Here is a 13,157-nt window from a genome sequence, read left to right as displayed (position 1 = left end):
TTGGTGCTGTATCTATTATTTTCCGTCATTTATATCAATGATTTGAATGTAAACACAGGAGGTATTAGTAATTTTGCAGATGACGCCAAAATTGGAGGTTTAGTGGACAGTGAAAAAGATGACCAAGGCTGCAATGTTTCCTGCAGGTGTCACCATTTCAGATGCTGCCCGACCTGCTGGGGATCTCCAGCACTTCTTGGGTTTGTTGCAGATTCCCACCATTTTGCTGAAGCACTGGAGACAGAGAGCTGTACAGCTCCAGATTTTGTTGACTCTGATTCCTGGGATGTCAGGACTGATGGATGAAGAGGGACTCAATCCTCGTTTAATCCTCCTTTCCTTTGGTTTTCGGAGCCGCTGACTACATCACTAATATTCTACCTCCCACTCTCTGTCCTGAATCTGACCCATCTAACCTGACACTTTAGCTCCCACCCCCCTGCCAGACTAGTTAATACCTCACCAATGGAACTGGCAATAGCGCCCCCCCCCCCTCCCCAGGAGATTTGACCCAGCTCTGCCCAGGGGTAACCGGTCAGGCTGGTACAGTTCCCACCTAACCCAGAAACGCTCCCAATGCCTGAAGAATCTAAGCCCTTCCATGGTACACCATTTCTCCAGCCACATATCCGGCTGATCTACCCTCTTATTCCTGCTCTCACTAGCACATGGCACTGGGAGCAAGTCTGACATCATTTCATTTCAGGAGCTGCATTATAATGTGTCCCTGCTCTCCCAATATCCAGCTTTCAAACACTCATCCCTTTGTTTCATGCTGTCGTTGGTATTGATGTGTTCTCCAACCACGGGCTGTTTACCCTCCAGCTCCAGAATGTCCTGTAGCTGCACCATGATATCGCGGATCCTATCACCAGGGAGATAACATACCATCCTGGATTCATGGCTGTGGCCATAGAAGTGCCTGTCTGTATCACTGACTATTGAATCCCCTGTCACTATCTTTCTTCCCGTTCTGGGCAGCAGAGCTATCTACGGTGTCATGAAATTGGCTGTTGCTGATTGCCTCTGAGACCAACACATACGCACACACACACACACGAATCCCAAGCGGTATACAGTATCTGTTTGGGAAGGGAATAACCACTGGGAACTCCTGCACTTCCTTCCTGAGCCTTTTACTTGATCTGATGGTCCCCCATTCCCTTTCTGCCTGTGTAACCCTCACCTGCAGTGTGACTAACTCACTGAACATGCTGTCCATAACATTCTCAGTATTGCAGATGCTCCACAGTGAGTCCACTCACAGCTCCAGGTCTGAAAAGCAGTTTCCCAGTAGCTGCTGATGGGCACATTTCCTGCACACATAGCCCGTCAGGGACACTGGAAACATCCCTAATTTTCCCACATTGTACAAGAGGAGCACACCATGGGTCTGAGGGCTCCTGTCACACAGGCTCTCTAGATTCAGCTAGTTACTCCCATTTAGAGAATTTAAATGAGCGAGCAATCTTCCTACCCTTCAAACATTGTAATCAAAATCCCGTATTCTTTACTTAAGTTGATACGTTATACCTTAAAAACTGTTACAAAATTTCCACAGGTATCGCTTACAAACTGGCTGTTCCCTTTGGGACCATGTGAATTTCTGAATGGGCTGAAACAAAACGGAGTTTCAGCTTCACATTCTCCCTGTCCCACCTCGCTCTGTTTACACCCAACTCCAAAATACTCATTGAGCCAAGCAGCCCTCACAGTGCAGCCCTGTCATTGTCATTGTCTGCTCACCCCTACACTGCCCTCAGCCTCCTGTACGGTTCCAATACATCTCAATGGGAGCTCAGGAACAGCATCTCATCTTTCAATTCAATCCTTTGTAGCCCCAGAGTCAACATGGACCTCAGCAGTTTCTGGATGAACAGACAGTTGTTAGAATCTGGAACATTCCACCTAAAACGGTACTGGAATTTGTGTTTATAAGGAGCTGCAGGGAATTGAAAATAAGGAGTTTACAGGTTAGCATCATGAAGTGGGTGATTGGGACTAAATCTGACAGTCCCTACAAAGAGACGAAGTGCAATCTGGACAAATCTATGCTCCCCCTCAGACCAAAACAGACCCTGAGCTTCCAGTTGCCTGCCACTTTAACACACGAGCCTGTTCCCTGGCCAACATCTGTCTCATTCTTAATGCAGTGTTCCAGGGAAGCTTGATGCAGAACACTCCAGAACATACCAAATGGCCCTGTATTTCAAGGACTGCAATTTCCCCTCCCATGTGGTCAACAATACCCTTCAGTGTATCTCCACCACTTCCTGCACCTCTGCTCTTGAACCCCACCCCTCCAACCGCAGCAAGGATAGAACCCCCAAGTCCTCGCTTTTCAGCCAGATACAACACATCATCCTCTGCCATTTCCACCACCGACAATCCGACCACACCAGAGATATCTTTCCCTCCACACCCCTTTCAGCATTCCTCAGAGACCATTCCCTGTGACTTCCGCATTAGATCCATGCTCCCCACCAACCCATCCTCCACTCCCAACACCTTTGCCTGCCATTGCAAGAGGTGTGAAACCTGTGGCCACACCTTCCCCTCACCTCCATCCAAGACACCAGAGGTCCCTTCCACATCCAGCAGAGATTTTCCTGTACATTGAATAACCTCATCTATTGTGTTCATTGCTCTCTACAATGGGGAGACAGGACGCCAACTTGCAGAATGTTTCAGGGAACCTTTCTGGGAGACGTGCACCAATCAACCCCACTGTCCTGTGGTCAACCATTTCTACAACCCACCCTCTCACTCTGCCAAGGACATGCATGTCCTGGGCCACCTCCACCACAAAATCCTAGCTACATGACTCCTGGAGCAAGAATACCTCATCTTCTACCTTGGGACCCTTTAAGTACAGAATCAATGTTTCATCATTTCCCCTCCCCCCACCATATCCCAGATCCAGCCCTCCAACTCAGCACCACCCTCTTGAACAGTCCCACCTGTCCATCTTCCTTCTTAATTACCCACTCCACCCTCTCACCATTACCCTCCACCAGCATCTTCCTGTCGCCTTCCCAACTACCTTCTCGCCAGCCCCACACACACATCCTATTATCTGTCAACCCTCTTCCCCACTCACAATCCTGCTGAAGGGCTCAGGCCCAATATGTCAATTCTCCTGCTCCTTGGATACTGTCTGACCGGCTGTACTTCTCCTGCGCCAAACTTTAACGTAAGCTGGAAGAACAAACCTCATTTTGTACTTGGGGGACCCTTCAGGCCTCTGACCTTAAAACTGAATTCATTAATTTTAGGTCCTAAGTCTCCCACGTCCTTGCGCCCTAGTGCCCCACCCCACACACCAGGCCTTGTTATTACATAGCCTGCCATTACACATTACCTATGGTTAGTCACTAACAGTCTCCATTAACATCTATTCACTCTCCCCCAGCCAGATCATTATTCATTCCTTTGTCCAATTGCTGCTATATCTCTTTTTGGACTATATCACCACCTATCATTTACTCCTTAACCCCTACCTTCTGCATATAAACTGACATTTTTTCTCAGTGACATCAGTTCTGAGGAAGGGTCAGCGGATCCAAAATGTTAACTCTGATTTCTCTTCACAGATGCTGCCAGACCTGCTGAGCTTTTCCAGTACCTTCTGGTTGTTGTTTCTGATTTAAGCATCCACAGTTCTTTTGGTTTTCATTTACTGGGAGTTTCTAATTCAGGTCTAGCAGCCTACATCATGAGTTTATAAACTCTCCCAGTCCACACTAACTCCATTTCTCTCCCACTCCCTTCACACTCACTGGGTCTCTTCCCAACCCCTGCCCAGTGACACTGCACGTGCACAGCTCATGGTCACATGCTGGCCTGTTGGCAACACCCCTCATTCACTCCCATTGGCTGGAGGATTACATCTAGTCTCCTATTGGTCTGAACCTGCCGTCAATCAGCCAGGCCCCATTGTGACATGAGTGGTGGGATCCTCCCAGCAGTGTGGGAGGCTGAGGGGTAACCTCATAGAGAGGTTTATAAAATCATGGGAGGCATTGATGAGATAAATAGACAAGGTCTTTTCCCTGGGGTGGGGGAGTCCAGAACTAGAGAGCATAGGTTTAAGGTGAGAGGGGAAAGATATAAAAGGGACCCAAGAGACTACTTTTTTCATGTAGAGATGGCGCGTGTATGGAAGCTACTGTCAGGGGAAGTGGTGGCAGCTAGTACAGTTACACCATTTGAAAGGCATCTGGATGTGTATGAATAGGAAGGGTGTAGAGGCATATGAGCCAACTGCTGCCATATCGTACTAGATTAGGATAGGATATCTGGTCGGCACGGACGAGTTCGACTGAAGGGTCTGTTTCCGTGCTGTATATGTCTGTGGCTCTGCCCTGGGATGAGGTTCATCATTCACAGTGAATGGGGCAGTATCACAGAGCACAGGGGTTGGGGGCTATTCAGCCCATTGCGGCTATACTCTCTCCCTCTGGACATGCTGCCAATCTGCCCTTCCTCCCCTCCCATTTACCCGTAGCACTCCAAATTTATCCTCAAATAGTTAAATTCCGAGATGTACAGCACAGAAACAGACCATTCAATCCAACTCATCCATGCCACCCATTTATCCCAAATTAATCTTGTCCCATTTGCCAGCACTTTGCCCATATCCTTCTAAACTTTTCTTAATCACGTACCCAGTCAGATGCCTTTCAAATGTTGTAATTGTACCAGCCTCCACACTTCCTCTGGCAGCTCATTCCATATTCAGCTTGAAAACATTGCCCCTAAGATCCCTTTAAAATCTCTTGCCTCACACCTTAGGCTTGTGCCCTCTATTTTTGTACTCACTTAACCTTGGAAAAAGACCCTGGTTGTTCACCCTATCCATGTCCTTCACGATTTTATGTACCTCGAAGGTCATCTCTCAGCATCCGATGCTCCAGGGAAAACAGCCCCAGCCTATTCAGCCTCTCCCTATAGCTCAAATCCTCAACCCTGGCAACACTTTTGCACATCTTTTCAGAATCCTTTCATGTTCTGTAATATCACTCCTACAGCAGGGAGACCAGGACTGAAAGCAGAATTCCAGATGTGGCTGAATCAATGTCCTGTAGAGCTGCAAAACAATGTCCCAACTCCAATACTCAATGCACTGACCAAGTACACCAAACGCCTCCTTCACTACCCTGCCTATCCATGATTCCACTTTCAAAGAACTATCAACCTGCACGACAAGGTCTCTTTGTTCAACAACACTCCCCAGGACCTTCCCATTAAATGTATAAGTCCTGCCCTGATTTGTTTTTTCAAAATGCAGCACCTCACATTTATCTGAATTCACTCCACCTGCCACTCCCCAGCCCATTTGATTGAAGTCCCATTGTACTCTGAGGTAACCTTCTTCCCGATCCACTTCCTCCAGATCCAATTTGGTGTCTATGTAAAGTCACGAACCATAGGAATCATTGATATAAATGATGAAAAGCAGTGAACCCTGCACCGATCCTTACACCATATTGCTCATCACAGGCTTCCAGTCCGAAAGGCAACCCTTCACCACTCCCCTCTGTCTCCAACCTTACAGCCAATTTTATATCCAAATAGCTAGTTCTTCCACCTTGAATGTCTTTCTGAAGTCCAAGTTAGTGATTTCCATACACAAAGCCATGCTGACTGTCCCTAATCATTTCTTACCTTTCCAATTACATCTAAATCCTATCCCTGAGAAGCCCTTCCAACAACTTGCCTGACTCCAGGCTCACCAGTGTATTGTTCCCTGACCTTTCCTCATCACCTTTCTCAAATAATGGCGCCAGTCTTCCAGCACCTCGGTGATACAAATATCTCAGCGAGGGACCCAACTATCACTTCCCTAGCTTCCCACAAAGTTCTGGGATTCACCTGATCATGTATCAGGGATTTATCAATCTTGATGCATTATACAAGTTCCAGTGCCTCATAACTTATATGGACACTTGTCAAGTTATCCCTATTTATTTCTCCAAACTCTCTCACTTCCATATCCTCCTTCAGTAAAAGCGGACATGAAATACGCAGATAGTATCTCTCCTGCCTCCTGCAGATCCATAGACAATTTTGTTGATCTTTGAGGGTCCCTATTCTCTGCCTGGTTACTCTTTTGTCCTTAGTGTATTTCTAGAATCTCTTTGGATTTTCCCCAAACCCATTTCACAAAGCTCTCTCGTCCCCTTTTTGCCCTCTTAGTTTCCCTCGAGTATACTCCTACTGCCCCTATATACCTCTAGGTATTCACACAAACCCAGCTGTCTGGACTTGCCATATCCCTCCTTCATTTTCTTGACCAGAGCCACAATTCCTCTTGACAGCAGCATTCCTTACACCTCCCAGCCTCGGCCTTAACAGGAACATACTGTCTATATACTCATTGTCGCAGGCCTATGGGGGCAATGGCAGATGAAGACAGAGAAACAATCAATCATTCTCAGTAAAGAGGCAGTGCTGGGAAAGATACCAGCCGAAAGGTAGATGGGTCTCCTGGCCGTGATGGAATGCATCCCCGGGGACTGTAAGGAATGGCAGTGGGTAAATAGCAAATACACTCGTGATAATTCACTAAAATTTGCTGACTCTGGGACGGTTCTAACAGATTGGAAAGCTGCAAATGTGATGCCAATATTTTAAAATGGACGTGTCAGCATAACTTCTGTAGTGGGGAAAATGTCTGATCTCTCAAGAAAGAAATAGTGAGCTATGTGGATAGAAATTGTCTCATCGAGCAGACACAGCATGGATTCATGAAAAGTGGACGACACTAAGATGAGTGGTAGAGCAATGTGTGCAGAGGCCACTGTCAGTCTGCACAGGGATACAGAGAGGTTAATTGAGTGGTTAAGGGTCTGGCAGATGGAGGACAATGTTGGGATATGTGAGGTCATCCATTTTGGTCGGACTAACAACAAACTGGATGATGAAATGGTGAAAACATGCAGCAGGCTGCTGTACAGAGGGAGCTGGGTGTCCTTGTGCATGAATCACAGGAAGCTGGTTTGCAGGTACAGCAGGTAATTAAGGCAGTGAAGGGAATATTGTCCTTCATTGCTAGAGGGATGGTTATGCTGCAGCTGTACAGGGGGCTGGGGAGGCCACACCTGGAGTACTGTGTACAGGTTTTCGTCCCCTACTTCAGGAAGGATGTAATGGCGCTGGAGGGGGTGCAGAGCAGGGTCACTAGTTTGAGTCTGGAGTTGAAAGGGTTGCCTTCTGAGCAGAGATTGACAAAACTGGCATGATCCTCATTGGAATTTAGAATAATGGGAGATTGTATAGGAAAAATATAAAATTATGAAAGGAGTAGATAAGATAGAAGCAGGGAGGTCATTTCCACTGTGGACTGGACAAACTATGGTGCATAGCGACAAAATAAGGGGGTATCAGATTTAGGACTGAGTTCAGGAGAAACTTCTTCAGCTAAAGGGTTGTGAATCTGTGGAATTCCCAGCTGATTGAAACAGTTGAGACTTTCATCTTGAATGTCTTTAGGTCAAAATGTAGATTTACGAACAGGAAAGGAATTAAAGGTTATGGGAGAGAGCAGTAAAGTGGAGCTGAGATCAGCCCTGATCTTATTGAATGGCAGAGCAGGCTGGAGGGGCCAGATGGCCTCCTCCTGCTCCTATTCCTTATGTTACGTTCCCACTTTTCAGCCGTCCCTTTACCTGGGAATAGCAAAGAAGTATTGAAAGATTTTATCTTGTTCAATCACAATGCACCTTTATCCAATTTAGAACAGCAACTTTTAGATCTGGTCTATTCTTTTTTGGAACTATTTTAAAACTATTATAATTATCAGAGAATCCAGACAGTGGGGAAGCAGGTCATTCAGCCCATCACATCCGCACTGACCCTCAGAGACTCCCACCCTACCCATGTAATGCTGCCTTTCCCATGGATAATCCACCCAACCTGCACATCCCTGAACACTGTGGGTAATTCAGCCTGGATAATCCACCCAACCTGCACATCCCTGAACACTGTGGGTAATTCAGCCTGGATAATCCACCTAACCTGCACATCTTTACATAGTGGGAGGAAACCAGAGCAATCAGATGAAACACACGCAGATATTAACAATAAGGTGATCAATCCTTTCTTATTTCCCAGTTCCGTCCAAATAATTTCACTGAACTTACTCCCATGAATATCGTCCCCAAGCACAACTCTAATGCTATCCCTAACCAAAAACACCACTCGTCCTCCTCTCTTGTCCCCCTTTCTATCCTTCCTATAGCATCTATACCCTGGAACATACAGCTGCCAGTCACATCCATCCCTGAGTCATATTTCTATAATACCGATGATATCCCAGTCCCATGTTCAAACCATAACCTGAGCTCATCTGCCTTCCCTGTCAGGCCTCTTGCATTGAAGTAAATGCAGTGTAACTGCTCGGTTCTACCGCGTTCTGCCTTGACTGTTTGATTTCTGAACTGTACCAGCCTCAGACTTACCTCCTTTCTCACTATCTCTTTAGGTTTACCCCCACTCCCTCACTGGTTTAATGCCTCCCGAGTAGCACTAGCAAATCTCCCTGCCTGGATATTAGTCACCTTCCAATTCAGGGACAATCCATCCTTCTTATTCAAGTCACTTCTACTCCAGAGGAGAATTCAATGACCAAAAGATGTGAATCCTTCTGCCCTACACCAGATCTTTAGCCAATCATTCATCTCCTCCATCCTGCTATTCCTACTCTCACTAGCATGTAGCATTGGGAGTAATTCAGATATTACGACCGAGTATCTACTTTTTTATATTCCAGGCTAATTTGCTATATTCTCTCATCAGGACCTATCTTTTTCTCTTCCTGTGTCATTGGTACCAATGTCCAATGACCTCCCACTGGTTATTCTACCCTTTAAAGAATATTCTGCCACCAATCTTTTCTGAACCTTTCAAGTTCCACAACATCCTTCTGATAGGTGGAGAACAGAATTGCACTCAATATTGTAAGAGTGGCCAAACCAATGTCCTGTACAGCCACAACATGACTGCCCAACTCCTGTACTCACTGCTCTGACCAATAATGTAAATCATACCAATCACCTTCACTATCCTATCCACCTGCGACTCTACTTTCAAGGAATTATGAACCTGCACTGTAAGGAAACTTTGCTCAGTAACACTCCCTCGGACCTGACCATTAAGTCTATCAGTCCTGCTAGGCTTTGCTTTTCCAAAAAGCAGCACCTCACATTTATCTAAATTAAACTCCATCTGCCACTCCTCAGCCCATTTCCCCATCTGATCAAGATCCCATTGAAACCTGAGGTACCCTTCTTCACTGCCCACTACACCTCCAATTTTGGTGTCACCTGGAAACTTACTAACAATACCTCCTATGTTCACATCCAAATCATTTATGTAAATGATGAGAAGTAGTGGACCCAGCACCGACCCTTGTGGCACTCCAGTGGTCACAGTCCTCCAGTCCGAAAAACAACCTTCTACCACCACCCTCTGTCTTCTACCTTTGAGGCAGTTCTATATTCCAAATGGCTAGTTCTCCTGGTATGGTGAGATCTCATCTTGCTAACTAGTCTTCCATGGCGAACCTTGTCGAACGCCTTACTGAAGTCCATATAGATCCCATCTACCGCTCTGCCCTCAAAAATCCACTTTCTTACTTCTTCATAAAACAGCTCAGTAAAGTAAGTGACATGATTTCCCGCACACAAAGCCATGCTGACTATCCCTAATCAGTCCTTGCTTTTCCAAATACATGCAAATCCAGTCCCTCAGGGTTCCCTCCAACAACTTGTCTGGCACCAACATCAGGCTCACAGGTCTGTAGTTCCCGGGCTTGTCCAAACCGCCTTCATTAAACAGTATCATCATATTAACCAACCCCCAGTCTTCTGGCACCTCAGCTGTGACTATCGCTGATACAAAAATCTCAGCAAGGGGCCCAGCAATCACTTCCCTAGCTTCCTACAGAATTTTAGGACACACCTGATGAAATCCTGGGCATTTATCCACCTTTCTGCGTTCCAAGACATCCAGTACCACCTTCGCTGTAATATGGACATTTTTCAAGGTGTCACCATCGATTTCCAACATTCTATATCTTCCATATCCTTCTCCACAGTAAATGCTGATGCAAAATACTTGTTTAGTATCCCCTCCCCACCCCATCGCCTGCAGATCCACACACAGGCTGCCTTGCTGATCCTTGAGGAGCCCTATTCTGTCTCTAGTAACCCATTTGCTCTTAATGTATTTATAAAAACCCTTTGGATTGTCCTTACCCTGTTCGCCAAAACTGTGTCCTGTCCCCTTTTTGCCTTACTGATTTTCCTCTTAAGTATACTTCTATTGCCTTTATACTAGAAGGATGTTCTGGATTGGAATAAATGCCAAATATTGCATCTTGATAAAAGGGCAGGACTTACACTGATTAAAAGTCGGGCCTTGCATAGTGATATAGAACAAAGAGACCTCGGGGTTCAGATCTTTGCAGTTTATGTCACATGTAGACAGGGTTGTTCAGAAGATGTATAGCACACTTGCCTTCATTGCTCACACCTTTGAGTATAGGAGTTGGGACATTACATTGAGGTTGTACAGGATGTTGGTGAGGCCTCTTCTGGAATACTGTGCTCAGTTCAGGTTGTGCTGTTATAGGACAGATGTTATTAAGTCGGAGCGGGTTCAGAAGAGATTTACCAGGATGTTGATGGGAATGGATGCTTTCGGTTATAAGGAGAGGCTAGGTAGGCTGGGACCTCTTTCACTGGGGTGTAGGAGGCTGAGGGGTGACCTTATTGGAGGTTTATAAAATCCTGAAGAGTATAGGTAATGTGAACAGCAGGTGCCCTTTCCAGGAGGGGGCGCGATTCAAGAGTGGGTGAGAAAAGGAAGACTCTAAAAAGACGTTCCGGATTTTACTTTTTGTTTTTGTACAGAGAGATTCACATGTGGAATAAACTAGCAGAGGACGTGGTAGCTGTGAATACAATTACAATTTAAGGGTGGCACAGTGGCTCAATGGTTAGCACTGCTGCCAGGGACACAGGTTCAATTCCTGCATTGGGTGGCTGTCCATGCGGAGTTTGGATATGCTTCCCCATGTCAGCGTGAGTTCCTCCAGGTGCTCCCGTTTCCTCCCACAAGCCACAGATGTACAGGGTAGGTGAACTGGCAGTCCTCAATTGCCCATAGTGTTCAGGGATGATTGGGTTTAGTGAATTAGTAAGGGGTAAATGTAGAGTAAAACGGTAGGGGAATGGGATTCTAAGAGGAAAAAGCATTTGGACCTGTATATCGATAGGGAATGCTTGGATGGATTTGGACTAAGTGGAGGTAGATGCGTTCAGTTCGAATTTATGGTTGACACGGACTGGTTGGAACACAGGGTGTGTGTCAGTGCTGTATAACGTTCTGACTCTATCGCTCGTTGTCTCTGTAAATTCCTCTATGCTCGGAACTCTCCGTCAATGCCACCTCATCCAGTCTTACAACTCTTCCTTATCTCGATAATTCCTCTCCAGCCTCAAAACTCAAAAAAGTCTATCAGAAATATCTCTATCTCTGTAACATCCTCAATCCTCAGAATCCTCTCCAACTTTCATCTCCTCCAGCTTCATTACTCTCCCTATCTCTAATCCCCTCCAGTCTCTCAAAGCTCTGCTATATGTGCCTTTTTTATTTCCAGCCTTCAGGATTCCCAATGTTTATTTCTCACTTGATGACGGCCCTTTCCGATTCTGTGCTGAGCTTCTGAATTCTTCCTTAAACCTCTCAATCTCCTTTTCCTCCCAAAACATCGGCCAATCATCTGTCATCTACTCTAGTATCACCCTTTCTGACCTGAAGTCCAATGGAGCCTGTCATATTCCTATAATAAACATCTTAGCGGTCTACAGAACAGAAAAAGGCTCTGGTAGTACATCGGGTCTGTGACAAAGAAAACTACCACCTAACTGTCCTCATCTATTTTCCAATAATTGTGGAAAAGTCTCATCTATCATGGCATTGCAAGTGCACACTAAATACATCTCAAATGCTACCGGGATTTTGTGTCTCCCACCCTTACAGACAGTGAGGTTCAATGCAACTGTTGCTGTATGACGACATCACCCACAGGAACACAGAGCAGCTGGGTCTGTGCAAACCAGAGATCACCCACACATTGGGAAAGATGGCAGGGTTCCTGAGAGGGGGCATAGGAGATTTACCAGGATGGTACAAGGAATGGGGGATTTTAGTTGCAGAGACATGGGTGTTGTTAATACATATCAAGAATATCCATCTACAATAGATGGACTCTTGTTCTCAACCTCTCCCCTTGCCTGGGCTGTGGTAACCTTCCGGTTAAATCCACCACCAGACATTTCTCCCTAATGAGAGAGCAGCCCTATGGTCTGGTCAGACAATGCTGACTACCTTTTACACAGTGATGCCACTGTACCCTGGGGATGGGGAGAGGGAACGCTGAAGGTGGTGGATGGGACACCACTCAGGCACAGTGCTTTGTCCTGGAGGATGTTCACTTTAATATTGTTGGTATCTGCACTGATGCAGGCAAGTGGAGAATGTTCCAACACAATCCTGATGTGTGCCTTATAGGGAGCAAACAGACATTGGGGAATCAGGGGTTTGGGGAAACAGATTGTTCTCCTTGTAGCAGAGGAAATTGTGGGTGCCCTGTGACAGAGGGGTTTACAGATTTAGAATAATCCACCTTACACTCATGAGTTCATCAGAAAAGGATTACAGGACACATATTGAAGACTTGGGGGAGATCTACTGAGAGTGTGGGGTGATTCAAAAGAGGACATTTATGCAGCAAATGGGAATGAGCTGGAATACAATACTCACACACAATGTGAATATCCAGCTCCTGATGAATTGAGTAATTTTGTCACAGTTTGGCGTTACAATTACTGAGATTACCATCTGAATGTCCACCTGTAATACACGTTTATAAAACTGTCACTGTCAGTTCATTTAAGAAACTCTCACCACCCCCTCCTCCTGGCCCAGGATGACTGGACACATTACCCCTTGTGGGGGTCAGCAGTCAGTTCAGGGGGAAATCTATGTGGGTTTCTGTGAGTTTCCACACTGGGTCTTCATGTGACTGAACAGGGCAGATCTTTGACACATGGGTCACAATGTTTCAAGAGTCAGTGCGATGTGGAGAG

The 13,157-nt window shown here is 45.9% G+C and overlaps 1 long non-coding RNA gene across 1 annotated transcript in view; it reads right to left on the bottom strand.

Moving 5' to 3' along the window:
• Positions 1-12,920, bottom strand: part of LOC132813935 (uncharacterized) — a 38,387-nt gene extending 25,467 nt beyond the window's left edge. The window contains exon 1 of the long non-coding RNA XR_009644223.1: positions 12,832-12,920. This is a non-coding gene — a long non-coding RNA (uncharacterized LOC132813935). The remainder of the gene's footprint in view (positions 1-12,831) is intronic.
• Between the last annotated feature and the right edge of the window lie 237 nt (positions 12,921-13,157).

The sequence above is a fragment of the Hemiscyllium ocellatum genome, unplaced genomic scaffold (genome assembly GCF_020745735.1).
Source record: "Hemiscyllium ocellatum isolate sHemOce1 unplaced genomic scaffold, sHemOce1.pat.X.cur. scaffold_553_pat_ctg1, whole genome shotgun sequence".
NCBI classification, from domain to species: Eukaryota; Metazoa; Chordata; class Chondrichthyes; order Orectolobiformes; family Hemiscylliidae; genus Hemiscyllium; species Hemiscyllium ocellatum.
The sequence above is the reverse complement of the archived record's forward strand: the minus strand, read 5'-3'. Positions and strand labels throughout refer to the sequence as shown.